General features: G+C 40.6%; 1 long non-coding RNA gene across 2 annotated transcripts; it reads left to right on the forward strand.

Annotated features, from left to right (window-relative positions):
• Nucleotides 1-5059: 5059 nt before the first annotated feature.
• On the forward strand, nt 5060-24168 carry LOC137378159 (uncharacterized). 2 transcript variants are annotated; one of them, XR_010976569.1, is made up of 3 exons: nt 5060-5223; nt 7852-8005; nt 23395-24168. It is a non-coding gene; the product is annotated as an uncharacterized lncRNA (long non-coding RNA). The 2 variants fall into 2 exon arrangements; XR_010976570.1 differs by having other exon boundaries at nt 7921-8005; nt 23395-24167.
• The last annotated feature ends 2616 nt before the right edge of the window (nt 24169-26784 follow it).

The following is a 26784-nucleotide window of genomic DNA, read 5'->3' on the forward strand; positions in this document are numbered from 1 at the left end:
AGTGCTGGAAATGTTCAGTCAAGGTCAGCGAATACATTTTCATATGCCATCTCCTACCAACCACACCATTAATCTCACTCACTGCACAATGCATCACACCCCCAGCACTTATCCATCAGCAATCAGGACTCATGCCTAACATTTATATGCTCCACCCCTCCCTCACATGCTTAACGCTGCTGCAAGCCTCACACCCACTCCACATACTTCCAGCTATGACAGGCACATCACCCAAACACAATGAACACATTCAGTGACACACTTCTCCCTCTCCTGCAGGACAAAGTGGCCCATAACAGGAGGCAGAAGCAAAGAACCAGTGGGGGACAGGCACAGCTATATGCCCTCACCCCCTTGAAGGAGACAGAGCTCAGCATTATTGACATGGCTAACACGGAGGCCATGGCAAGAAGTGTTGCTGAAGTCATCCAGGCTGAGGTTATGTATATTCTGAAATCTCAATCTGGTATGAAGTACAAGCTACAGAAGGTGTAACCATGCACCTCTTGCTTTCCACCCAGCCTCCCCACTGCTTCCCTCACTCCAACCCTCCCCTTCTGCATTTATGCTTTCAGATTCGCAAGACCTGTCCCCTGGCCAGCTACTGGTGTCTGATGAAGAAGTACCATCACTTGATCTGAAGCTCACAGTCACCAGCTCAGATACTGGCTGGTATAGTCAGGATCAGCACATGGTGAGTCAAAGAGCTGAACTCAAGAGGTGAGGTGAGAGTGACTGCCCTTGACATTAAGGCAGCATTTGACAAAGTATGGCATCAAGGAGCCCTAGCAAAACTGGAGTCAATGGGAATCAGGGGGAAAACTCTCTGCTGGTTAGAGTCATACCTAGCGCAAAAGAAGATGGTTGTGGTTGTTGGAGGTCAATCATCTGAGCTCCAGGACATCACTGCAGGAGATTCTCAGGGTAGTGTCCTAGACCCAACCATCTTCAGCTGCTTCATCAATGACCTTCCTTCAATCAGAAGGTCAGAAGTGGGGATGTTCACTGATTGCACAATGTTCAGCACCATTTGTGACTCCTTAGATATTGAAGCAGTCGGTGTAGAAATGCAGCAAGACCTGGACAATATCCAGGCTTGGGCTGATAAGTGGCTAGTAACATTTGCATCACACAAGTGCCGGGCAATGACCATCTCCAACGAGAGAGAAATCGAACCATCTCCCCTTAACATTCAACGGCATTACCATCGCTGAATCCACAACTATCAACATCCTAGGGGCTACCATTGACCAGAAACTGAACTGGAGTAGCCATATAAATACCGTGGCTACAAGAGCAGGTCAGAGGCTAGGAATCCTGCGGCAAGTAACTCACCTCCTGACTCCCCAAAGCCTGTCCACCATCTACAAGGCACAAGTCAGGAGTGTGATGGAATACTCTCCACTTGCCTGGATGGGTGCAGCTCCAACAACACTCAAGAAGCTCGACACCATCCAGGACAGAGCAGCCCACTTGATTGGCACACCATCCACAAACATTCACTCCCTGCACCACCGACACAGCAGCAGCAGTGTGTACCATCTACAAGATGCACTGCAGCACTGCACCAAGGCTCCTTAGACAGCACCTTCCAAACCCACGACCTCTACCACCTCGAAGGACAAGAGCAGCAGATGCATGGGAACATCACCACCTGCAAGTTCCTGTCCAAGTCGCACACCATCGTGACTTGGAACTATATTGTCGTTCCTTCACTGTTGCTGGTTCAAAATCCTGGAACTCCCTTCCTAACAGCACTGTGGGTGCACCTACCTCACATGGACTGTAGCGGTTCAAGAAGGCAGTTGACCACCACCTTCTCAAGGGCAATTAGGGATGGGCAATAAATGCCGACATAGCGAGTGACGCCCACCTCCCATGAAATTAATTTAAAAAGTGGACTGCAGTCAGGCCAGGGGAAAGCTCATGTCAGCTCACTGGACAGCGAGGTCACAGACAGGTTCTGCTGCACAGGAATCAGACGAGGACTTTGATTGGGCAGTGTACAGGAAAAGATTGATGGGCAGGCACACACAAATGCTTGGTGCTTTGGCAAGCCTGCCAGAGAATTTGTTGGAGCTGTTAAGGACATGGAAGAGTTAGGCTCCAAGTTGCACAGGTCTTCACAATGTGCTTGGACCCTATCCTTTCCAGCGTGGAAGTGGTGGCCAACTTTATGACAGCACTTGCAGACCCACCCATGATGCTGCGTCTGATGGCTGATGTCTCAACTTTCATTGCAGCACATATAGTGCTGCAGTGGAAACTCAGACAGAAGTCATGAGATCTTGGCTTGTTGGCATATAAGCCCAGTTTGATGTCATGCAGGCTCAGACTGATGCCACCATGGCTCAGGATACCACCAGCGCTCATTGCAGGATTTCACAGCAGTCCAGCAATCTGTGCTCCAGCAGATTACTAGGATTGCCGAGATGCTGCCGAGGGAGCGGCAGTGCCGCTGTGGTGCACAAACCTGCTGTCCTCTCAGAGTGACAACATTTATGTTCTCACCACTGCCACTCCGCAATGCCCTTGCTGTTGCCAGTCAGCCAGCCCAGATTGTTGCTGCCCATGCGGAGGTGGTGTAGTCTGAAGCTGGGCCATCAAGGCCCAGAACCACTTAAGGGTGTCCTATGGCTACAGGCCTGGTTTGAGGAAGTGGCACAGTTCTTCGATCACTCCTTGATGAAGTGTCTCCTTCGTTGGCTCAACGTCATTTTTTGTTTGATTTTGTTCCTTTGTTGGGTTGCTTTAATATGTTAAAGTTACTATATAATTACACGTTGTTTTTGTTGATTGCCCCAGACTAAGAAAGGAGGAAAATTAGCTGGTCATGATTATTTTCTAGTTACCTCTGCTTGAAAGCTAGCATGAGATCAGGCTTCATCGTGACCACCTACCCCATGGTTAAAAAGATTGCCAATCATCAATGTCCAGGTTCTCATGTGAAGAATGATCAGCTAAGTAAGGATGCTGGTATAGAACCATACTCCAGCAGGAGTTAGCAACTTCAGGAAAGAAAGGAAGCAAAAGGGAGAAAACAGAGGGGGAAAAAAATGATGGGTGCATTTCCTCAGAGTTTCTCCTGCTTCACCACCATAACGTCACTGGATGTTCAGCAGCATCCCAGTTTACGCACGTAAATAGAGTTTCCACTGAACTTCTGCCAAAGTTACAGCAGCAGAATGGGAGAAGCCACAAGGAAATTCCTGACAATTGCGAATATGGTAAGGTGAATATACCAGAGGGGTAATGTCTCTAATTCCAGCTGATTCCCCAATATGTCTTTAGAGCTTCACTCAACAGCTTACTGAAAATGTTCCCTCTTTCCTCATTATCCTATCACAGAGATTTTCTATGATCTGTATACCTTGATCCTAACCATTCAGGCGACACCAGACTATGAGAAAAGATGCGTGGACCCATCATCTCACTCTGTTTTCATTCGTTCCTGATTTGCCTCGACTTCTTTTACAGCTTTGAACTTTAGTAGTGTCCTGCACTTATATAGTCACTGGCCCGTCACCTGTGTTTTCCGTCAAAAAAAAAATCCACAACTGCCACGCTACAACTGGAAATTTAACCAAGTACACAGATGTCAGACCAGCAAAAGTAACATGATTATCTGGCATGAGGTCTAAAGTAGCAAATCTGCATGATAATTGCGCCCAGAATAGCGATTTTACTACCATTTAATCCTGACAATTCACTCAGCTCTCAAATTTCTTCAAGCTCCACCTTTGGGGTATTGGCTAGTTTGACATGATAAACCTAGTGAAAGTAGCCAATAATTGATGGCCAAACATTTGATGAATTCAAGACCTCAAACAAAAATCGGCCTCATTGACACTGTTGAGCTGACAGATGGGAATTTAGTAGTGGTGGTACTCTTGGCAAAAAAAAAAATAGAATGCACATCAGATTGAAATAACTTATGGAAAAGCAAACCGCTGGTGCCGCAATCATCATAACCCTGTGGTCCTAGTGAGTATGTGGTTAGTATCATAAGTGGTTCCTTTTTCCATAAACCATATCCTTTGTGTCTATAACTCAAAATTGCATTAAACCCTGATGATTTAATGAATTCAGATAAATAATTTAACTATTTAATGATATAAACATATATTGTGAAACATATTTCTACCACTCTATTTAAATATTGCCATTTAAACCAGATTGTATAATTCAAGTAGGTCAATGCTCTTAACAGCACAGCAATTTACCAGACCTTCCATTCTCAAGTATCACAAGACAGTAGGTGGTGTGTTTATCACTGTAAACTCTATACTCGAGAGATAATTTTATAAGTGGTGTTTATGACAGATCTTGAAGAATTGATTCTAAATGGACTAATCTTAGAATATTTTCATAGGCAATATATTTCAGTTGAAAAATATAAAGATTTCATTCAGAGTAAAGACAGGAAGGATGCTGTGGTTCAGCTCTCAACATGGAAACTAAATTGCTGCGATCAGTTTCCATAATTGCATCGTGCTTGCATTAATCCCTATCTGACATGAATTATTGATTTGGTGTGGCTAACATTTACGTCTTTAATTTTTTTTTAAATTGCTTGATTTGGTGTCAGAAGTGACCATGCTACAAATAGTCTTTGATTCATCTTTAACTTCAGTTTCAGTGCAAAGTAATACGAGTCTACGTGTGGTGATGATAGACTGGAACCGTTTCACCAAGAAATCTGTAAAATGGGAATCCTCGGGACATCTAAACAATCAATGGCTGTGAAAAGATGACTCCATAAGAATTCGCTTATGCTTTTTATTTTAAACCTTATATCTGTTGTAACAAAATTGCACAGAAATGTTTTGGCACTGCAGTGTTTTCTTGTTTCATACAATTCAATTGCATTGTACATGAACCTCTATTGATATTATAAAATATCTACTTTTAAAGAATAGTGAAAAATGAGTTAACGAGCCTCCCTTGGGTGTAATGGAAAATTCACCACAAACCATACTATAATTGATAAACAGGAAGTGAGTTTACTCTGCGATAGTATATAGTAGCCAGTTCAAAGCATCTGGGCCTTTTGGAGACACAATGCAAAGGACACTGTAGCGCACATATATTACTGCAGTACCTAACTTCACTCTTTTGGGGGAAGTTGTTAAAAGGGATATGTAGGTAGATATTCTGAGGTCCTCCAAGAATCCTCTCATTGCAAACTAGACACCTGAGCCTTGAAAAGTCACAGGTAAACAGGTAAGATGTTCTTATCGTATGTAGTCATATTATCAAAATATGCTAATAGTTATTTTAGTCATTGGTCTTAATTGCTTAAGTATGAATAATTAAAAGGCATGCTGCAATACAAACATATGGTGGTATCGATCTCAGATTGATCCATATCTTTTGAGTTTCAGCCTGCATTAAAAAATGCCTTTGTTCATCAGGAAACCAACTGAGGTCTTTCATTTTACAAAATTATTCAAGCAAGTTTTAAAAATATTCTAGGCAATAGTGATGAGAAAATAAATTCTGGAGCAGAATATTTCAAATACAAATATCACTTCATTCTTTATCTTACAATCCATGCTATAAGGGCAAAAATGGATCGGAAATATCAATCTCTAAGGAACTAGTATCAAGACTGACTGGAGATATATCTTTCATATATTAGAATACTTGCTCTCAAACTCTGGGAGGTGAGATATAAACAACTTTTCTACTTACACATCATGCATTTCCTACAAAAAGTTAAGCCTTTAATTCACTCTGCATTTCATGCTAAATCAAATTTATACGAAGTATTTTCAATGTATTGAGACGGGTGTTTTGACAATTACTAAAGATGGCTTTTTACAGCCAGTTTTTAAATGAAATTTAGGCTTCAAATATAATATGCTGCGTCAAATTGTCAATTTTTGAAAAGTAATCCTGAAAATTGTACTGAGGGATATTCCAAAACAGACACCTGCAGATGATTGTGAGGTATTTTTAAGCATCGTTAACTACTCAATTCTGAAAAATTACGACAAACAAAAATCAGGGTGCTTTTCAGAACCTTACTCTTATTCATTGTGAATAATCAACTCCACCCCTCAATCGATTAGATAAAATAGCTGCATTAAGAGTAACGAGTTAAAGAATTGTTGGATTTTTCAGACTAGCGTAATTATAAACTTGATCCGTGGGAATGACAGCAGTTATGAATTAGGAGTAACGATGAACATAGATGGCTCAATGCTAAGTTTCTGAAACTATTATAGCTTTTTGTCTTGTGATGCTGAAGTAAAGCCATATACATTAAAGTAACCATTGGTGAAAAAGGTCAGTAAATTTGTTACCTACATGTGGCAATGAGGGCACTTGTAATGGTTAATAGTTAAGAGCAGACTGATATACAAAGTCTGTGATGGCTGCTATGAATGATTTAAATATATGGTAACTACTAACATCTTGGGACAAAGTAAGTATTGGCGTCCATGTAGATAGCAGTTAGAATATAAAATGTTCACATCATAGAAAAGGAATTTCTTTATTTATTATGCAGTCTATTATTCCTTTGAATTCTGAAAGACAATTATACTGCAGATATTTTACTTGTTCACATAAAATTAGAAAAATTATGCCAGTGTCTTCTTGCGTTGTAGAATTAGAGGAATTAAGAGGGCTACTTAAAATATGTAGAATGGCTGAGTGGTTGCCCTCTGACCTGTGAGTCAGATGATTGTCTGTTCAAAGTCTGGGCATGAGCGTGCAATCTAGGCTGATACTCTAGTGCAGCACTGAGGGAGTGTTGTGCTATTGAGGGTGCAGCCTTTTGAATAAGACATTAAACAGAGGACCCGCGTGTCCTCCACGGTGGATGTTAAAGATTCCATGGCACTAAGAGCAAGGGATTTCTTACAGCATCTTGGCCAACATTGATTCCTCAAAAAAAACTACTGAAACAATTCAATTAGTTGTTTATAATATTGCTATTTGTGAGGCCTGGCTGTGTGTAAATTGCCTGCCATGTTTCCTGGCATAACAATTTGTATTTTTTGTTTGATAACAGTCAACGGTGACTGCACTTCAAAAGTTCTTCATTGACAAATACTTTGGGACATACAGAAATTGTGAAATGCATAAGTTTTCTCTCTTAAAATGAAAATAGCTGACATTGAACTAAATTAGTTCGAAGCAGGTTAAATACAGAACTCCTTCTGGATCATTCAAAATACTTTCTTCTGTAACTGTCGGAATTTACACCGAGACACAAGCTAAAAGTAACTTGAAACATGTGACCTTGTATTTTAAGTTGGTGCAAAGTGCATCCACATTTTGTTAAAAAAGGGTTTTGGAGGCTGGGCGTTTACTTACAATTCGTATATTCCACCAATTAACACATTAGATGTTCTTAGCCTAGCATAGCTATGTATGCAAGAGTTGATTTTATTTATTTATTGTAAATGGAAATAAAAATATGAAATAACGTCTTGTATGAAACTTTTGGAAATGTTACCTCAAATTTTCTGTTCTCATTTTCCAATCATGTAACACATTTTAAAACTTACACCTTCAAAACAGCTGACCACACCAATGAGTTCCCATTAAAAGCTGATGGAACGACCCCAACTCATAAGTTTCACACTACACAGTGAATGTAAGTTATGCATGGGGATCCCAGATTGATGCCTGGTCTCGACTGAATGATCGGATCTCAACTACTGGTACTATAATTGGCCTTAGCACCCTCGATTAGGGACGGAACATTAAACCATGGTTCCCACCCCTGAGCACTACCAGTAACACCTGCTGAAACTTGCGCCTGTTAATATTGGGAGAAAGCAGGAACGGACTGTAACATTTCTCACAGTCGAGTAACCCGTTTGCATTCACATTTAGACTAACACATGGATAATGAATCAGGTACCAGGTACCGGAGCGGCTGATTCATGTGAATTTGTATCATAGCAAGAGTCAGCACCTTCAGGAAAGGAGTGAAGAAATTTGGAGGGGAACAAAAAAATGTAACTATGAAATCTGGATGCTGGGAGAAGTGAGTATCTGAATCTGAAGTGACTTTGTAATAATTTTAAATATATAGCAGAATTTTTCCAAAACCTAGTGCCTGGCACATTTGTTGAGCTTTCAGAAGGTATTTCTCTATCACCTGCAAGTTGAAAAAATATAAGATAAGAAGGGACATCATCGGAAAGCTCAACCCATTCTACCAGAACTACTGTAGTCCAAAGAAAATCCACTTATGAATCATTGAAGATTATTTCAGGGTGGCTTGAGAGTCTTATTGCATTTCATTGTCAACAATTAGATATTCCACCTGAATGAAGAACTGAATTATATCACAAAAATATTACCGATTAATACTCTTGAAAATAAGGCAGTAGTCGAAGTAAACAAATAAAATTAAAAATAGGTTTAAAAATTGAGTGCCAGAGAATGTCAGTCTACCACTTGCTGCTGGGCTCTGCAAACTATAGCTTTTACATGTGAGCTGCTGCCTGTCATTGAGTAAATAAATAATTTTATGCATTATCTACACGAGCGCTTCTAGATAACAAACTGGATGTGATGGTTTTCATTTAATGGATCTAAAATTTGGAAAACTCACAGAATGAAAAAAATTGTCCTTGTGTCCATGTTGAACAAATATTAACTTTAAATCAACATACTGTCCATCTACTGACATGGTGTCAATTTGTAATAATTGATACTGTAAGCTTGGCTAGAATATAGTTAAATATATTCATATCTAAATAGCGTTTCAGCAGTTGGAATATATGTAACAAAAATGAAAAATGGAATCAATGTTTGCCTACACAACAGCAACTGCACTTACAGAGCAATCCTGGTTGAACACAAGATGAGGCCATAGAAATGCAAATTCTTTCTTTCAATGATATTCAAACTGGTGTGTAATGACAAATATAGATTGGCATATGGTTTTATCTCTTACTTTCATTGATAATGAAACAGTGGCAGTACAAATTCTGGAATGGTAATGATGCAAACATATGTAGAAACTCATACTGGCCTTATGCCTTGATTTTAAATACAGGTACCAAATTGGTATTAAACTTCATAGTGGCCTGTTTGATTGACAGATGTGTAAAAAAATAACCTGATCTCAGTTAATTCATGAGTTTTACACAATTATTGTACAAAACTTTCTGAATGCAACAGTGTAGATTTACATTGTGCAAAACTATTTGTACAGATACTAATTTGAATATTTTATTCTAAATCATGAAATAAGGCCATCATTAATTGGATTGCACAGAACATTTTGATTATATTGATTGTCATGTGTAATTCTCATCATTTAAGTACAGGTTTAGACAGATTGCAGCCAGGGTGCCATTTGAAATTCTATCATCACAAGATTTATATTGACTTGCCTTTTTCTTCCACCAGACTCCTGCACAATTGCTGCCTATTCTGCTTCGCCAGGGTTTTGTGCACCCTTTGCAACTTAGCTAACCTGCTTTAACTATTCATACATTCTCTTAGAAAAATATAAAAGTCATACACGGGATTAATTTCTCACAGCATGCTTTCTTTTGTCTCACGCTATTATCACATCCGTCAGTCATCCATCACCTATAATCCATGAAATCATTTATAACTCATCCTCTTTTCTTCTTGTCTATATTTTCCCGCTCCTTTCCTTTACTCTCTTCCTTCTTATAGGCCGCTCATCTATATATAGGGCGGCACAGTGGTTAGCACCACAGCCTCACAGCTCCAGGGACCCGGGTTCGATTCTGGCTACTGCCTGTGTGGAGTTTGCAAGTTCTCCCTATGACCGCGTGGGTTTTCGCCAGGTGCTCCGGTTTCCTCCCACAGCCAAAGACTTGCAGGTTGATAGGTAAATCGGTCATTGTAAATTGCCCCTAGTGTAGGTAGGTGGTAGGAAATATGGGAATACTGCAGGGTTAGTATAAATGGGTGATTGTTGGTCGGCACAGACCCGGTGGGCCGAAGGGCCTGTTTCAGTCCTGTATCTCTAAATAAATAAATAAAATATTTTCTGATTCTGAAGGACAATGCTTTTCTCCACAGGAGTTGTGCCTGACTTGCTAAGTGTTCCTAGCATTTTATGTTTTGTCCTAACTTTTGTCCTATCTTTTTGTCCTAAGTACAGCACAGAATGCTACTTAACAATTAGGATGACCCAATCAGCAATCAATTAATGCTTTGTTGTGATCTTTATACAATTCCAATGACAATAAATAGAAATAAAATAGACAATGGAATTGAGGTAAAGATTGATATACTTACTTCATTTGATCATTACATTGCTATGTATTTCTCATTAGGTGCCAATATTGGCTTAACTGACAATCCATTCTGAAATGTGCTTGCAAGGTAAAAATGGAGGAGTTCTGCATCAAATAGGCCATGCATTCTCATAATCAAGCTGTACATTTTCAAATAATTGTAGCTCTGTCTACACCATTATATCACAGCTAAGCTAATGACACAAAACTGATATTTTGATATCGCCCCATAATTTGCTTTGCAATCAGTTTTGTGTTATTTGTTCTTCATAAATCACAGAACGATGGTCTATTGTTAAAATACATTTAGCAATAAATGACACAAATAAATACATTTTACATTGGTTTTCCCCTTACTTCTTCTAATCAATGTGCTGACTGGTTCTTGGTACTGTGAAAATGCCAACTTTTATTTCTGCTATGCTTTTTGATGACTGACAACACACTGTTGGTATAATTAATTTCTAATCTTTATTGTTAAAAGTCTGCTTTGAGTATCAAACATTTCTTTGTCCACTGAGAGCACATATCGAGTTTAGGCGTATCTACAAGATCTTTTGACCATTTAATGGATCAAATGTCCTGCAATGGGCTGCTGACCTTTTTGCCCGGATTCCTGATAAATATTTGTGACAGGTGAAGTTGAGTGCAAGGCGCACAAATTTGTAAAATTTACACCCTCGTTTATATTGCTTGAATCAGTAGGCTAGAAAATAGCAATATTAGCCATTTAACAATGAATGTGCTTTTAAAAGACAGATTTGCATTTGTAGTGCCTTTCATGACCAGACATCCCAAAGTGCTTTAAGAAGTGCCAATGAAGTACTTTTTAAGCGGTCACTTTTGTAATTTAGGAAACACAGCAGCCAATCCGCACACAGCAAAATTCCACAAACGTGATAATGACCAGATAACCTGTTTTTGTGATGTTGATTGAGGAATAAATATTGGCTGGGACACCAGGGATAACTACTCTGCTCTTTAGAAAGAGTGCCGTGGATTCTTCCACATCCACTTGAGACGGCAGATGATGCTTTGCTTTAACGCTTCATCCAAAAGACAGCAACTCTGACAGTGCAGCATTCCGTCAGTACTGCACTGGAGTGTCAATCTTAATAACTCACAACCTTCTTACTCCGAGGCAAGAGTACTACCACCTGAGCCACGACTGACACCTATGACATTTTTTCATATAGGAACAGGAGTAGGCCATTCAGCCACTCATGCATATTCTGCCAGTTAATCTTGTCCTTAACCAACTAAATTCCATCACTCAGCCTTGAAAATTTCAATTCACACAGAATCCAGAGCCTTTTAGGGAGCATGTTCTAGATTTCCACTATTATTTGTGAGAAAAAATGGTTTCCTCATTTTGCTCCTAAATGGCCTAGCTCTAATTTTATGATTCTAATTTCCACCCTTCTCTCACCTTTACATGGTCCATCTCTGACACTTCCCTTCCTTGACTTCTCTATCTCCATCTCTGGGGATAGGCTGATGACTAATATCCATTATAAGCCCACCGACTCCCACAGCTACCTCGACTACACTTTGTCACACCCTGCCGCCTGTAAGGACTCCATTCCATTCTCCCAGTTTCTCCGTCTCCGACGCATCTGCTCTGATTATGCTACCTTCCACGACAGCGCTTCTGATAGGTATTCTTTATTCCTCAATCGAGGATTCCCCACCCCCCCCCCACCCCACTGTGCTGGACAGGGCCCTCAACTGTGTCCGACCCATTTCCCGCACCTCTACCCTCACCCCGTCCCCTCCCTTCCAGAACCACGACAGGGTTCCCCTTGTCCTCACTTTCCATCAGCCTCCATATCCAAAGGATCATCCTCCGCCATCTCTAGCGTGATGCCACTACCAAACGAATCGTCCCCTTCCTTCCAGTCAGCATTCCGAAGGGATCGTTCCCTCCATGACACCCTGGTCTACTCCATTACCCCCACCACCTCATCCCCTTCCCATGGCACCTTCCCTGCAATCGCAGGAGGTGTAATACCTGCCCATTTACCTCCTCTCTCCTCACTATCCCAGGCCCCAAACATTCCTTTCAGGTGAAGCAGCCATTTACTTGTACTTCTTCAATGTAGTATATTGTATTCACTGCTCACCATGTGGTCTCCTCTACATTGGGGAGACCAAACGCAGACTGGGTGACCGCTTTGCGGAATACCTCCGCTCAGTCCGCAAGCAGGACCCTGATCTTCCGGTTGCTTGCCATTTCAACAATCCCCCCTGTGCTCATGCTCACATCTCTGTCCTGGGATTGTTGCAGTGTTCCAGTGAACATCAATGCAAGTTCGAGGAACAACATCTCATTTACCGATAGGCACACTACAGCCTGCCGGACTGAACATCGAGTTCAATAATTTCAGAGCATGATGGGCCCCCCAGCTTACTTTTATTTTTAGTTTCTTTTGGGGGTTTATTTTATTTTATTTCATCTTAGTTTGTTCAGCTTGCTTATCCACTTTTTTTTTTATAAATGTTTGTACTTGCGGCTGTTCAATTTTCAGTCCGTTAACACCCTATCTGTACTAATGCTTTGTCTTTCAACACACCATTAACATATTGTTTGCCTTTGCTCCATGACCTTCTGGTCAGCTATTCTGTGACCTTGTCCTATCTATACCTTCTCCTTTGTTATCTCTTGCCCCACCCCAGCTTTACTTGCTTATAACCTTTTACATTTTCTAATATTTGCCAGTTCTGAAGAAGGGTCACTGACTTGAAACGTTAACTCTGCTTCTCTCTCCACAGATGCTGCCAGACTTAAGTATTTTCAGCATTTCTCATTTTTATTTCTAATTTTATAATGCCCTCTTATCCTAGATTCTCCTAAGAGGGGAAATAATTTCTCTTTACCTTATTGAAATCTATCATTTAAACAACTCAATTAGATAGCCCCTCAACCTTCTAAATACAAGGGAATAATAGCTATCCTCAATTTAAAACTTGATATTATTCTGGGGAATCTGATTTGTACCCACTTCCAAGACCAATATATCTTTCCTGATGCTCAATATCCAAAATTGAACACGGTTTTCCAGATGGGATCTGACCAAAGCTCTGTATAGCTGAAGCATCATTTCCTTGCTTTTCAATTCTGACTCCATTGAGATAAAGGCCAACATTTCATTAATCTTTTTGATTACTTTTTGGACCTGTGCACTAGCCTTTAGGGATTTGAGTACATGGACACCTAAATCACTTTGCTCCTCCCCAGCTCCAAGTCACCATTTAGGAAATTTTCCAATTTGTCTTTCTCTGATCTAAAGTGGATAATATTACACTTCTTCACATTGAACTCTATCTGCCACAGTTTTTACCACTTACTAAGTCTGTCTATGTCCCTTTATAACATCTACCCATCTACACAAAGTACTGTGCCTCCCAACTTAATGTCATCTACAAACTTGGATATACCACCCCCTGTTCCTTCATCCAAGTCATTAATATACAAGGTGAAAAGCTGAGGCCCAGTTTAAATGCCTGGATAACACCACTTACCAGATCCCACCAGTCAGAGAACGAACCCTTTATCCCTACTCTGTCACCTACCTCCCTAACTAATTCTATGGACTCTCATTTTGCCAATTATCTCTTGCCAGAATCAAATGCCTGTGGAGGTTCATGTTGCCCAATATCCATAAACACTCCTATGCACCATGCTTGTGATCACCACAAAGACAGAATAGTCAGACATTAGTTACCCATTGCAAATCCATACTGATTACTTTGACAAGTATCAGCTGATTAACAGGACTCAGCCAAAAAGATTCCAGTAACTTTCCCACAGTTGATGTTAAGTTAGATCTGTACTTGTCCACTATTTTAGCAGAGATGGTAATCCATTTAAAACAAACAGTTAATGGCTGTATTAAAATAATGTACTGCATTTATTATCTGCTATTACTAGCAATTATTTCTAGGCTAATATTTCCAAGTAAATTCTTTCCTTTAGCTCAAAGACCTTAACTGTGGAATCATTGTACTACATTTGCATATAATGTTGGTAGATTCATTGAAGTGGTTTTACCTGTGGAATCATTCATTTTTTGACAGCTTAAAATAAAGTACAAACATTACCAGAAAATCTTTGTGTGTATATTTTAAAAGAAAATCAGAGTACTCCGATATCATAAAGCTTTCTGTAAGTAGCTTACAAAGCCAATCATTTTGAAGTTGTTGCAAATTTACAAAGGATGCATTTACATTTACAAATCATTTTGGTTAATATTTTCATTAATTACAAAATCTTATTCTCCATTGAATTTGTTTTTCTTTCTCCATTGTTTGACAATTTTGAGGATTTGACATCTGAACAGAAATGTTCTCAGTCCAAGTTTGTAATGAATCTTATGCAGGACCAAAGGAACACTGAACGACAAGAGCTGAATGATATAGTGTTGAGAAGTGCCTCAAGGACTGTCTAACCTGAGAATGGTGAAGATGAAGGTCAATCTCAGGTTCGTCAGCCCATGAAACACTTCTTGTTTGCTAAGAAAAATTCAAAACTTCTGTGCAACTTCACTGCATGCCCATCAGCTTCAGAATGTGTATGTCTATGTATTTTAGATTAATTGTTCTACAAAATTAGTCATTCACAGCACTCCATGATGATGCACTTATCTACACTAATCTCATTTGCCTGAGATATATTTTTGGATCTCCCTTTGAAAAAGTGAGATTTATGTTTTTCTGTATGATACTAAGTTTTGAAAATTATCTCTAATCTGTATACAGTTTATGGTATGTACACAATGCTTGTTAAATGTAACACTTATCTGAAAGATTCAGGGGAAATATACAGGTTGTTTCAATAAGGTTATGTCTCATTAGTACACTATAACCTATCTCGCCATATGAAATATTAGAACTGTTAATTGGTCATTTGTGTTATATTAGATAAATCATTATTTTTGACATCAATAAAACAGTGATCTTCACTTCATGATTCTGTCAGCTGATGTCTTGTAACAGAGTTTTATTTTACCAATTGTCTGGGCTGAATTTTCATTGGGCTGAGGAGGCAGGACCAGAGGCGGGCATGCAGGCAATTTGATGGAATACAGTGTGTCGATCTGCTGGCATGTTCCCACCTCTAGGTCATTTTGGAAGAGGCTGGTTCAGGGAGTGATTGAGACTTGCTTGCAAGTGGCAGGTAGTGGAGTAGGCCAATAAAAAGGGCCTATTAAGGTCATTCTTCTGATCCATTCAGCATGCAGGTCCCCGGCTAAGGTCGAAACCAAGCTGAGGGATGGAGGCAGCCTCCCAGCAACAGACCAGGGAGAGCAGTGTTCCGTCATGTAATTTAACCATCTGCAATTGCCATATGACCAAAGCTACGGCTGCAGGCCATCCTGCGAGGTGCTTCCCTCCACAATGTCAGCCTAGCAGCTGTGGCCGCAGTTTGTGTAACAGTTGAAAACTCAGAGAGCACCTCCATCTTCTCTGATAGTGGGACTGCCAATTGCGAGCCTCAGGAGCCCACCCATCACCCTTAATCGGATGGCAAAAGTGCCATCTAGCCACTAATTGGCCATCTTTAAAATTGAGTTGGGGCCCCAACTTAAAAATGAAAATTCAGCCCTGGAGTGCACAAACAATATTAGTAATGAGGCCTTTAAAAGAAACTCTTAAAATGCATCTACATATTGTTTGTGGTGTTCTGCACTAGATTTTACAGAAGGGTGGCTTTATTTCTCAAAGTGAAAGATATACATGTCCAGTTTTAGTTTTGTTGGAATTATTAGGAAACATGTTAACTGAAAAAGATTAAATATTCTGGATTGGAACATAGAAAATAATGCTTTAAAATTGTTTGCAGTCGTACCTAGAATGTTTTCCATGAAAGGGAGTTCTATAGTTATGGTTATGAACAGAACATTCAAAATGTGCGTCATGCATTTCCTTTCAACAATAAACTAATATCTACATGGTGTTGCTCAAGGTGAGTTGTAGGATAAGGTGTAAACTCAGTATATGTTTGACATGGAAACAAAGAGATCATGAGTGACAAGACGACCTAGGATTTGGAAAGAATTTTGTAAGAGATGTCAGAGACAGTAAAGTAAAGGTTAATATGTTTTTACTGGTTTGGGGAACTTTGAGCCAAGCATATTGGATTACTTGACATATTTAAAGTGTGATGCATATTATAAAAACACGTATCGAAACATGGGCTTGGTTTTCCAAAAAAATAACAGTGCGATTAGGTCATGATTAGCAAGCCAGAATGTGAGCCACATAACATGGAAATAGTGACTTTACTCTTTAAATTCAATGCAACAGACTGGCATGCCGATATTTCAAAATAAAATTAATTCACGTTATGTACTGCTAGCTTTTACTTTTGCTTTCGGCTGCTAATAATTCCAGTGCTGGTAATATGTGGCATTCTGTAGCTTAACATTTAACTGCATGAGAGAGCAAGCTTCAAAAAACCCTCTGCTCAGAAAAGAGTAAGGGTTTAATTTACCAGAAATCCTTGGATACACAATCAGGCAGGAAATACAGAGCTAGCTGTAGAATGCACAACCAGTCATAAGATACACAATGACATGCAATTTAGACCTATTTGAGAGTTTAGTCCTATTTTCAAAGTAGCTTTTATTTGCATTTTAATTAATTTCCATATGTTCAGGTGTCAACTTAGAAAAGAGATGCGCTTCAATCTCCAGCAAAACATATTTTGGTATACACTTCTTACACCAAAACTTCATTCTATATCTGGAATATACTTAGTCATACACCAGAAGGGGGCTGGTCTCCTTTCATGTACACTCTGTCTTCTATTGTCTATCTGTTCACTCCAGATCTAAAATTCTTAATAAAAGAAAATTATAATCACCTCCACTCCCCCACCAGCTCTTTGCCTTGATACTTTGCACACTTGGATTATTGTGCATAGATCTGGTCTCCATGTTATAAAAAGGACATAGAGGCATTGGTGAAGGTGCAATAACGATTCAGAATTGAGAAGATATACTTAACATGAAAGGTTGAAAAGGCTGGAGCTCTTTTCTCTGGAAAAGAGAAGGCTGAAGGGTGACCTGTTAAAGATAATAAACGGAGTTTAATATGGTAGGCTTAGAGAAAATGTTTCCACCTGTGACAGTCCAAAACTAGAGGTCATGAATATAAAGACAGTCACGAATGAATCCAATAGGGAGTTCAGGAGAAACTTATTTACCTAAAGAGTGGTAAGAATATGGAAATTATTACCACAAGGAGTAGTTGAGGCAAATAGCATGGATGTATTTAAGAGGAAGGTAAATAAGCACATGAGGGAGATAGGATTAGATGAAGTAGGGTGGAGCATAAACAATGGCATAGACTAGTTGTGTTGAAAGGCTTGTTTCTATGCTGTACTCTCAATGACCTGACTAAATAAATATTGGTGCAATTAGCCAGTTCAGCCATCTATGCTGAGCTAGCCTCTGCTCTCTGGAATAATAAAGGATCCTTCAAGTCCTGTCTGAATTCATGGAACTAGCTTAACATCCCTATAGCTTTAGATTTACAGGGTTACCTTTGCACTGGCTTCTGCAACAGAGCTTATGAGGTTCCTGCCAGAACAGAATAGTCCAGGTACAGCTGCAGATTGTATAATAAAGCTCTGAAATAGTTGGTTATGCCTCCCCCTTGTCTACATCATATGGAGTGTAATTCAACTTTGGCAAAGGCTGCTGCTTGCTTTATGGCCCTCGTCAGGCAAACCCCCACCTGCCAAGACTCAGGCACGCATTATTTTGCCACATGAACATTAAAACTTTAAAAATTGCAATCTGAATGGAAGGACATTTGCATAGTACCAGAAAATATGGAAACAAAGGGAGACAGTCCCTGTTCCTCCAATACACAAAAGTGGTCAGACCAATTTTGGTCACATGGCTGAAATAAAAGCAAAATACTGTGGATGCTGGAAATCTGAAATAAAAACAAAAAGTGCTGGAAATACTCAGGTCTGGCAGCATCTGTGGAGAGAGAAGCAGAGTTAACGTTTCAAGTCAGTGACCCTTCTTCAGAACTGGCAAATATTAGAAATGTAAAAGGTTATAAGCAAGTAAAGCAGGGGTGGGGCAAGAGATAACAAAGGAGAAGGTGTAGAGGACAAGGTCACAGAATAGCTGACCAGAAGGTCGTGGAGCAAAGGCAAACAATGTTAACAGTGTGTTGAAAGACAAAGCATTAGTACAGAGAAGGTGTTAATGGACTGATAATTGAACAGCCGCAAGTACAAACAAACAAAAAAAAAAAATATATATATATATAAAAAGAAAATAGTAACTAAAAATAAAAGTAAAATAGGAGGCCCGGCATGCTCCGAAATTATTGAATTCAATGTTCAGTCCGGCAGGCTGTAGTGTGCCTAAATGAGATGCTGTTCCTCGAACTTGCATTAATGTTCACTGGAACACTGCAGCAATCCCAGGACAGAGATGTGAGCATGAGAGCCCCAGGGGGTGGTGGTGGTGGGGGGGGGGGGGGGGGGGAGGGGAGGGTGGAAAAGTGTTGAAATGGCAAGCAACCAGAAGCTCGGTGTCCCGTTTGCAGATTGAGCGGAGGTGTTCCGCAAAGCGGTCACCCGGTCTGCGTTTGGTCTCCCCAATGCCGGGCCCCAATCACTCCTTTCAGGTGAAGCAGCGATTTACTTGTACTTCTTTCAATGTAGTATACTGTATTCGCTGCTCGCAATGTGGTCTCCTCTACATATGGGGATTCCAATCACTGCTCAAGTTCTGAAACCCGGAGCTCGAGCTGCTCTGCTGGCGACACTTCCTGCAAATGTGGTCATCCAGGCCACAAGAAGCATTCAGGATTTTCCACATGGAACAGGATGTGCATTCTACAAGGCAGAGGTTCCCCGCCATGCCTTTACTTTCTAGTCTATTATCTGAAAACACTTACCAGCTACTCACCAATCGGCTCTATCCCCGGTTGGGATGTCATTATAGCTGTTTTGGAGATGTTGTGTTTGTTGTTGGAGATTTTGCTGGAGGCTCTCTCCCAAGCTTTAACTCCTCGGTTGCTGCACTCAGTCTCCATCCAGGTACGCCATTGCCGGTGAGTCTCTCTAATACAGATAATGCATCCCTGCTCACCTAATTAATGCCTCTAGATGTCAGAACGTACGAATTAGGAGCAGGACCAGGCCACTCGGCCCTTCGAGCTTGCTCCGCCATTCAATAAGTTCATGGCTGAACTGATTACTCTACATTTCCACCCTCTTGCTCATCAAGAATCTATCTAGCTCTTCCTTAAAAATATTCAAAGACTCTGCTTCCACCACGTTTTGAGGAAGAGAATTCCAAAGACTCATGACCCTCAGAGAACAAATTTCTCCTTATATAAAAGCAAAATACTGCGGATGCTGGAAATCTGAAATAAAAACAAGAAATGCTGGAATCACTCAGCAGGTCTGGCAGCATCTGTGGAAAGAGAAGCAGAGTTAACGTTTCGGGTCAGTGACCCTTCTTCGGAACTGACGAATATTAGAAAAGTCACAGATTATAAACAAGTGAGGTGGGGGTGGGGCAAGAGATAACAAAGGAGAAGGTGTAGATTGGACCAGGCCACATAGCTGACCAAAAGGTCACGGAGCAAAGGCAAACAATATGTTAATGGTGTGCTGAAACCCTCACCCCTTCCCCTCCCTCCCAGAACCGTGACAGGGTTCCCCTTGTCCTCACTTTTCATCCCACCAGCCTCCATATCCAAAGGATCATCCTCCGCCATTTTCGCCACCTCCAGCGTGATGCCACTACCAGTCGCATCTTCCCCTCCCTTACCCTGTCAGCATTCCGAAGGGATCGTTCCCTCCGCGACACCCTGGTCCACTCCTCCATTACCCCCACCACCTCGTCCCCGTCCCAGGGCACCTTCCCCTGCAATCGCAGGAGGTGTAATACCTGCCCATTTACCTCCTCTCTCCTCACTATCCCAGGCCCCAAACACTCCTTTCAGGTGAAGCAGCGATTTACTTGTACTTCTTTCAATGTAGTATACTGTATTCGCTGCTCACAGTGTGGTCTCCTCTACATTGGGGAGACCAAGCGCAGACTGGGTGACCGCTTTGCGGAACATCTCCGCTCAGTCCGCAAGCAGGACCCTGAGCTTCTGGTTGCTTGCCATTTCAACACTCCCCCCTGCTCTCATGCTCACATCTCTGTCCTGGGATTGCTGCAGTGTTCCAGTGAACATCAATGCAAGCTCGAGGAACAGCATCTGATCTACCGATTAGGCACACTACAGCCTGCCGGACTGAACATTGAGTTCAATAATTTCAGAGCATGACAGCCCCCCATTTTACTTTCATTTTTAGTTATTTTTTCTTCCTTGTTTTTACATTCTTTTTTTACATTTTTTACAATCTTTTTTTTGCATTTATTTCACTTCATCTTAGTTTGTTCAGTTTGCTTACCCACTGTTTTTTTTCAGGTTTGCACTTGCTGCTGTTCAATATTCAGTGTATTTACACCTAATCTGTACTAATGCTTTGTCTTTCAACACACCATTAACATATTGTTTGCCTTTGCTCCGTGACCTTTTGGTCAGCTATGTGGCCTGGTCCAATCTACACCTTCTCCTTTGTTATCTCTTGCCCCACCCCCACCTCACTTGTTTATAATCTGTGACTTTTCTAATATTCGTCAGTTCCGAAGAAGGGTCACTGACCCGAAACGTTAACACTGCTTCTCTTTCCACAGATGCTGCCAGACCTGCTGAGCGATTCCAGCATTTCTTGTTTTTATTTCAAATTTCTCCTCATCTCTGGCTTAAATGGGCGACCCCTTTTTTTTCTTTAAAAACAGTGAGCCCTAGTTCTAGATTCTCCCACAAGGGGAAACATCCTTTCCACATCCACCCTGTCAAGACCCCTTCGGATCTTACATGTTTCATTTCAAGTCGCCCCTTAATCTTCTAAATTCCAGTGGATACAAGCCTAGCCTGTCCAAACTTTCCTCGTGAGACAGCCCGTCCATTCCAGATATTAGTCTAGTAAACCTTCGCTGTACTGTCTCCAATGCATTTACATCCTTCCTTAAATAAGGAGACCAGTACTGTACACAGTACTCCAGATGTGGTCTCACTAATGCCCTGTATAGCTGAAGCATAACCTCCCTACTTTTGTATTCAATTCCCCTCACGATAAACGATAACATTCTATTAGCTTTCCTAATTACGTGCTGTACCTGCACACTAACCTTTTGCAATTCATGCACTAGGACACCCAGATCCTTATGCATCTCAGAGCTCTGCAATCTCTCACCATTTAGATTATATGCTTCTTTTTCATTCTTCCTGCCAAAGTGGCGCAGTGATTAGCACCGCAGCCTCACAGCTCCAGCGACCCGGGTTCAGTTCTGGGTACTGCCTGTGCGGAGTTTGCAAGTACTCCCTGTGTCTGCGTGGGTTTCTGCCGGGTGCTCCGGTTTCCTCCCACCTCCAAAAGACTTGCAGTTTGATTGGCCAATTTACCTTTGTAAATTTCCCCTAGTGTAGGTAAGTGGTAGGAGAATGGTGGGGATATGGTAGAGAATATGGGATTAATGTAGGATTAGTATAAATGGGTGGTTGTTGGTCGGCACAGACTCGGTGGGCCGAAGGGCCTGTTTCAGTGCTGTATCTCTAAATAAAAGATAAAATAAAGTGGACAATATCACACTTTCCCACATTATACTCAATTTTCCAGGTCTTTGCCCACTCACTTAACCTATCTATATCCGTTTGTAGCCTCCTTATGTCCTCTTCACAGCTTACTTTCCTACCTATCTTTGTGCCATCAGCAAATTTAGCAACCATACCTTCAGTCCCTTCATCCAAGTCATTTATATAAATTGTAAAAAATTGAGGCTCCAGCACAGATCCCTGTGGCACATCACTCGTTACATCTTGCCAACCAGAAAATGACCCATTTATGCCTACTCCCCTTTTCCTGTTAGCTAGCCAATCTTCTATCCATGCCAATATGTTACCCCCTACACCATGAGCTTTTATTTTCTGCAATAACCTTTATCAAATGCTTTCTGGAAATCTAAGTACAGTACGTCCACCGGTTCCCCTTTATCCACAGCACATGTAACTCCCTCAATGAACTAAAATAAATAAGTTAAACGTGATTTCCCTTTCTCAAAACCATGTTGACTCTGCCTGATTACCTTGAATTTTTCTAAATGCCCTGCTAGAACATCTTTAATAATAGCTAACATTTTCCCCAAGACGGACATTAAGCTAACTATCCTGTAGTTTCCTGCTTTCTGTCTCCCTCCCTTTTTGAATAAAGTAGTTGCATTTGCTATTTTCCAATCTAACTGTCTCCCAGTCCCTCATTCGGACCACTCCTTATTTTGTAAAAGACCAGAACAGCATTCTTCCCTCACTGCACTGAACTCCCTCATTCACGAAATTCCCCAAGTTAATTGCTTGTTCAAAGCAGTACTCTGTTGAGCTGGACTCTGTGCTACTTACCAGTAGAGATCAATCTCGTTCTACAGATTGGCAGGATTCATACAGGTGCAGAGGGCAATTATGGCATTCAGAATACCATGTGACAACTCCTTTAAGTATATGAATAGGAAAAACATTCAAGCACTTAATTCCAACTTGTGCGCAATGCCAATCACCTTATCCTGCACATCAATATCAGATATCCAGGAACTGATATGATGATATCATCAGGTGACAATCCACACCGTCAGCTTTCATGATTCAGTCAGGCATTAGAATGGTTCATTGGTAATCAGGATTAATTCCTGGAGTCATTCTTAATGATTTGAGTAAAATTTTCTACAGATGGAGGGGGCCAACTAATACAATGAGGCCTATGTCACTGCAAAAATTGTCAAAGAAGAGACTATAGGAAGTTTCAAATCATTTTTTAGGTCCTGGTGAAGCACTAAAGTACAGCTTTCAACATTATAGTTTGCTGTATATTATGTAATATCAAAATTAATAAAAGTGTATTGCTTCCAGAAGTTGAAGGCAGTGATGTGTTGTACATTGCACTGAATAAAACTAACATGTATACAGCAAGGGCAGTATAACAAAATGTTCAGCTATTAAGCCCCACTTTAAAAAAAACATACATTAAAATGGTACATAGTTATGATCCTGTAGTTTTTTTTTCCAGGATGAATGTGGTGTGCCTTTAAGGCTGGAAAGGGAGCAGTACTGCTTTAAGGCAGCAAGCTCTAAAAACTGAATCAAAGAGTGCATTCTCATTGCCCGGGATACAGCCATTCAGGACCAGAGATTGAGAGATACATTGTTACAATTTAATTTTGAACTGGCTTATAGTAGAAACAGACTGTTGTAACCCAGAGAAACCCAATGTTTCTGAAAGGAGTGCACTCAGACCATTTCAACTGAAGAAAGAAAATATAGTCTGTTTTATTTTTTCTCAAAATTCTAAAGCCAAATTGATTCATTAAAAAGTGTTTGCAAGTTGTTAATGGTTGAAATTCATCGCTGGAGAAGGAAAACAATTTCAACTTCCAAATTAGACTACAGACAGTTCTACTGTTGAAGAACCTTTTTCCCCTATTGGATGGCTGTGAGGACTTCAAACAACCTTGGACTGTTCCACATCCAGCAGGAGCATAAATCTGCGAGGACTCTAATTTTCTCTACTTTAAATGTTTAAAGCTTCACAGTGTTTAAGAATTTAGTTTTCCTAATTAAACAGTTAATTTGTTGATTGATGGACACCTGGTTTGGTTAGCCTATTTGGTGGTTAATAGAGGGTACAATTTGGGTGAGTCTTTCTTTAACTTGGAAAGTTTGTGATGATATGTTAGGTGATCGGTGGAGGGACGGGCTTGAATTAACAGTGCGTCTCTCCCACCACTATCAGAATCGTATATTTTGATTGGGGGCTTTGACTGGAGTGGTCAGTCATAACATGATCATTTCCCAGAATACAACAAAAATACTTGAAATTTAACAGGTTGGGTTGCATCCTTGTTATTGGTTATATATTTTAGTTGTGATTACAGTATTTCCAGAGTAATTTACATGTCAAAATTGTTTTTCCTCAACATCAACATGTCTTTAACAAAAGTATCATTTTACAATAAGTAATGAAATGAATTTATTTCTTCTTCCTTCCTACATACTTTCAATTAACCTATCTGGTTTCTTTCTCTTTGTCTGGGTATCATCTTCCATTTCCATTAGCTTGACTCTGCTCTCACAACATCTCAGACTGTGTCAACCCTGAACCTTGACTTTGACTACCAGCTCCTCTTAATGGTTTGGAGAGCAAAATTGATTGATTAGTATTAATCAACGACCCTGACTCAATTTGTCCTACTGGTGGTTTCTGTGAAATCAGCAAATTTCAGTTTTTTTGTGACTTGCACTTGGGACTGTAGAAATTTGGACTCTAGGTTTTTCATACTCTCCCAGTCAGATTTCCTCTTTCAAGCAAACAATCTACATGACACTGACAGAAGGTCTCTCTCTCTAATCTTCTTTGGATATGTGAATGCTCCTAGTCTTTTTACAACAACTCCAAACACATACTTATCACCTCAGTGGTTTTTCACCATAACTTTCTGACTAGCACTGAACACTAAGTGTCAAGCCTCGTGTATCATGACTCATCACTGTCTTGCTTTTATCTTATTTTGTGATTGACGCGAGGATTAAGCAAACTAAATCTTGTTCTAGGAATGTGTTTAAACACCAACTTATAAGGTGAACAATCTGTTGTAGACTATAGGGCTATTCTGTGAGAGAACAGAAAATTGTCTAGCCTGGGGATATGGACCCCAGAAGTGCAGAAGGTTTTAGTTTAGGCAGGCATCAAGATCGGTGCAGGCTTGGAGGGCCGAATAGCCTGTTCCTGTGCTGTACTGTTCTTTGTTCTGTGTCAAAGAGAAATATGGAAACTACTGCCTAGCTTGTCACCTAGCAAATATTTCTGCAAAGACCTCTTCTCAATTTGTACACTTTTTGCAGCACCATTTGATGCTGGGTGATATGGTGGCATTCGACTGTGTTTGACTTCATTCTTATTCAAATATTTCAAACTCCTCCAATGTAAACTGTGGACCATTATCTGACAGCCCTTGCTGTTTGTAGTGTACATTAATGATTTAGACAGGAATATAGGAGGTATGATCAGTAAGCTCACAAATGGCATGAAAATTGGTGGTGTCCTAAATAGTGAGGAGGAAAGCCTTAGATTACAGGACGATATAGATGAACTGGTAAGATGGGCAGAGCAGTGGCAAATGGAATTTAATCCTGAGAAGTGTGAGGTGATGCATTTTGGGAGGACTAACAAGGCAAGGGAATATACAATGGATCATAGGACCTTAGGAAGTATAAAGGGTCAGAGAGGCCTTGGTGTACTTGTCTATAAATCACTGAAGGCAGCAGCACAGGTGGATAAGGTGGTTAAGAAGACATATGGGATACTTGCCTTTATTAGCCGAGACAAAGAATATAAGAGCAGGGAGGTTATGATGGATCTGTATAAAACGCTAGTTAGGTCACAGCTGGAGTACGGTGTACAGTTCTGGTCGCCACACTATAAGGAGGATGTGATTGCACTGGAGAGGGTGCAGAGGTGATTCACCAGGATGTTGCCTGGGCTGGAGCATTTCAGCGATGAAGAGAGACTGAATAGGCTAGGATTGTTTTTCTTAGATCAGAGAAGGCTGAGGGGGACATGATTGAGGTATACAAAATTATGATGGGCATAGATAAGGTAGATAGGAAGAAACCTTTTTCCTTAGCAGAGGGATCAATAACCAAGGGGCATAGATTTAAGGTAAGGGGTAGGAGGGTTAGAGGGGATTTGAGGCAAAAACTTTTTCACCCAGAGGGTGGTTGGGATCTGGATTACACTGCCTGAAATGGTGGGTGGTAGAGGCAGGAACTCTCAACATTTAAGTAGTATTTAGATGAGCACTTGAAATGCCATAGCATACAAGACTACAGGACAAGTGCTGGAAAATGGAATTAGAATAGATAGGTGCTTGATGGCTGGCATGGACACGATGAGCCGAAGGGCCTGTTTCTGTGCTGTATAACTATGACTCTATGACACCAACACCTCAAGCAACACAAATTGCAAATCAATTTCTCAAAACCTCAGTAGTTTTGGCACTTATAGTATTGGGCATAGGCTCAATATGTATCCACCCTGCTTGTAACATCCTCAAAGAACTCTAATAATTTTGTCAAACACTAATTCTCTTTCATAAAACTATGTTGGCTCTGTCTGATTGTTTTGTAATTTACTAGATGTCCTGCTCCAACCTCTAATAATGGATTCTAGCATTTTCTCGACAGACGTTAATTGGACTATAGTTTCCAGCTTTCTGTCTCCCTCCTTTCTTGAACAGAGGTGTCACATTTGCAGTTTGCCAATCCACTGGGACCCTTCCATAATCTAGGGATTTTTGGAAGATTACAACCAATGCATCCACTATTTCTGCAGCTACTTCCTTTAAGATCCTTGGATGCAGGGCATCAGGTCCAGGGCACTTGTCAGCCTTTAGTCCTATTA

This window comes from Heterodontus francisci, chromosome 16 (genome assembly GCF_036365525.1).
Source record: "Heterodontus francisci isolate sHetFra1 chromosome 16, sHetFra1.hap1, whole genome shotgun sequence".
NCBI classification, from domain to species: domain Eukaryota; kingdom Metazoa; phylum Chordata; class Chondrichthyes; order Heterodontiformes; family Heterodontidae; genus Heterodontus; species Heterodontus francisci.